Below are 3233 nucleotides of genomic sequence, written 5' to 3' on the forward strand. Positions count from 1 at the left end.
CATCCAATTTAGAAACATTTGACTTTATACTAAAGAAATAAAATACAATGGAAGAGGAAAAATGCTTTAATATACTCATAGTCTTTTATTGCTTCAGTGAGCAGGTGAGGAAGAGAAGCAATTCTTTATTTCCAAATTATAAAGTACGATCAAATTTGAAGCTGTGAAAATATTGAACTTTTGCTGGAAAAAAATAAATGATTTGAAGCCCTGGTGATCACACAGACAATCCAGACAATTTGACAGCTATGAATTTATCTCACTTGTGAATGAATAACCTTTGTAACTCACTTGGGACTTAAATATTCCAAACACATTTCCCTGGAAACACTTCAAAAGGCATGGTTCATTTCTGTCTTTACCAAACAGCCCCTTTGGTTACCTTTAGTTTGCTGGCTTTGTGGTTTGAGTAAGGACTTGAAGGTTTGAAAATTAACACAGTTAAAGTTTGCCAGTGGGTTTTGCTCCTATAATAATAAAACAAGATTAACTCTTTGATTATTTTATGGTTTAAACAGCTTCTTTTTTAACCTCTGAAATAAGAGAACTACGTTGATATTATTTACAAAATTTCAGCTCTGTCCCTGAGCTACAGTTCAATATATTTGTATTTAAAAGAGGACGCATTTCCCGTAACCCACATGTAGCAGACCGGAATTACATGATTTAGTTGAATTCCACACAGTTCTTGGAGACTTGCTGAAAACAAATTATTTTTTAAAGATAGATCCAGGACTTTAGGTCAAGTGCAATAATAGTTTTCGAGAGTTTGTTGCACTATTATTTAAGGATCAAGACTACAAATGCACTTCCAGCATGGTGCTAAATTCAGAATCTTGAGTATCAAACAGTCCTGCTTTGAGGTTCTTAGAACTGATTAATTTTCTTCTTGCCCCACTCCACACAGCAGGCACATGCTGAATATTGTTGATGAAGTAACATTCCTGTCAAATGACATGTCAAACCTGTTCCTAACTGTCATATTATAAGACTTAAAAATAGTGCATGAAAGTATAATTAAGACATTAGTATTCAATTAAAAACATGTCTATTTGGTAATCCCAGTTACTCAGGGGGCTGAGGTAGGAGGATTGCTAGAGCCCAGAGTTCTAGACTAGTTTGGGCAACATAGTAACACCCCATCTCAAACATATATATGTGTTTATGTGGGGTAGTCTTGAAATATTTTTCATGTTTAAGACCATCGACTGCACTACTTTACCGTTACTGCCTGGGAAGAGTTCATGGAAAAAGATGAACTTCAACTTCCAGGAGAGAAGAGATTGGTCCTTTGCAGATGTGATGATGTTTCCAGAAATTGACATTGAAAGGTTGTGGTCAAAATAAAATGTTAAGCTTTAACTTATAACAGCTGAAATTTAACCCACATTTACTTATTTTTGTCCTCATTAAAAGAAGCTATTCATTTTCATAAAATTTGTTTTATAAGCCCTTTTATTTCAAAAGAGATGTGTTTTTTGTTCCTTTGGTAAAGAAAACGACTCAGGGTAAGCATGGCTTTTCTCCTCTTTGCATCTCCTTTTAAAGGATCTTTCTTGGAAATCTGGCAAACTCGGACCACTTCTAACACATTTTCTTCCCCTTCCTGGCAAAGATCTCTGTCTTCTGTTACTCTTTGCTCACTGGTAAGAGAATTTCTACCATCATCTTTACTTACTGACAACTAAATCAACGTTTGCCAAGTCCTGCCCTAGCTTCACTCCTGTAATTCCAATGACACACTTAGATGCATAAATATGTTTGAAACTGTACCCCTTCTCCCTAGTTATCTACTCTTAAAGTCAGCTTCTCTTGTTGGGTGTTCTTTTTCGGTTCATGACACCTTGAGATAGTAGGATGAAGTTTTCTTTGCCAGGGATAATTTTGTTGCAAGGCACAGATACCAGTTTAAACTAGGTGACGCAAAAGGAGACATTTGAGGAAGGATATAGAGTATTGGTGTGAACCACAGGCAGGAATTGCTGCTGGATCTCACTAGGGAGTAGGGAACTGGTCAAGTAAGCCAGACGAAGACAGATACTCCCTCCTCTGTAGTTTTAAGTGGTGTCTTGTCATTACTTTTCTCTGCATATCTGCCAGTTTCTTCTTCTTCTTCTCCTTCTCCTTCTCCTTCTCCTCCTCCTCCTCCTCCTCTCCTTCTCCCCCCATCCCCCTCCCTTCCCCCTCCCCCTCTTCCTCTTCCTCTTCTTTCTCCTTTCTTCCCTCACTTCTTCTTCCTCTTATAACCTCTTTAGTCTATTATATTTGCATAGCATCTTCATAGAGTCCCACAAATCTCTCTCTAAACCCTGAGTTTTCCAGGACCTGCAGCTGAGACTCTTCCAGATTTCAATTTGCATGGTCCAGAATGGGCCCCATGTGGTCTTCATCACCCAGCCCAGTTCAGTCCATGCTTGGTAAAAGGAGGAAAGGATGATTCAGTATAAGTATGAGGAACTATAAAGAGCCATGTTCCATAGCTGAGCAGGGGGACATGAGCCTAGCAGCACCTTTAAATTGTCTACTGGGTAGTTGAAAGAACATTTTATACCATCCTCCAAGGGGATAATGTTTACCATCAGAGGTTTCATTTCTTTATTTCTAGGATGAACATGTTTTGCAAATTAATTTTAGTGTGCTACACAAATGTAAGATGCTGTCTTAGTAATTCAGGTTCTAAAGTTTGATGTCATGGGTGTTCTTTGCCTCCTAGATCTTACCAGTCACCATTGTTTGTCAATTATTTCTTCACAATGTCTATTGAAGGATCTCATCACGTTTAGAGAGCTGTGGTCGTGCCCCCTAAAGTGAATTTGGAGGTTTTATACCCCTCGTGGCAAGTTCCTGCTGGGACCAGCAGCTGCAGCCACTTAGTCCCCAACTCAGTCTCAAGTTGGGGTCCTCAGGCAATTGCTGTGCCTGACAGGATGTGCCAGGTCATGGGGCAGGCACTTGATAGGTTTGCCAAATTCCCAGAACCCAATGAATGTAGTAATGTTGTCCCCTCCCCATTCTACAGACCAAGAAATGGGTGCCCGACACTGTGCCTGGGTCCTTTAGATTCAGATCATGAAGGTGGAAGAGATCTTGGCTAGCAAGTGCCATTGGCTACCCACCAAGCAGTTCCCCATAACTCCAAGATGAAGTTTCCACTGTTCTAATGGGTCCCACATCACCAGCACAAGCTACACTCCACCACCAAGAGATCCAATACCTTCTAAGTGCAGGGCCCT

The 3233-nt window shown here is 39.8% G+C and overlaps 1 non-coding gene across 1 annotated transcript; it reads left to right on the forward strand.

Annotated features, from left to right (window-relative positions):
- The first annotated feature begins 2720 nt into the window (after window positions 1-2720).
- Window positions 2721-2830, forward strand: LOC112426662 (small nucleolar RNA SNORA68). Its single transcript, XR_003018052.1, has one exon. It is a non-coding gene; the product is annotated as a small nucleolar RNA SNORA68 (small nucleolar RNA).
- The last annotated feature ends 403 nt before the right edge of the window (window positions 2831-3233 follow it).

The sequence above is a fragment of the Macaca nemestrina genome, chromosome 16 (genome assembly GCF_043159975.1).
Source record: "Macaca nemestrina isolate mMacNem1 chromosome 16, mMacNem.hap1, whole genome shotgun sequence".
NCBI lineage: Eukaryota > Metazoa > Chordata > Mammalia > Primates > Cercopithecidae > Macaca > Macaca nemestrina.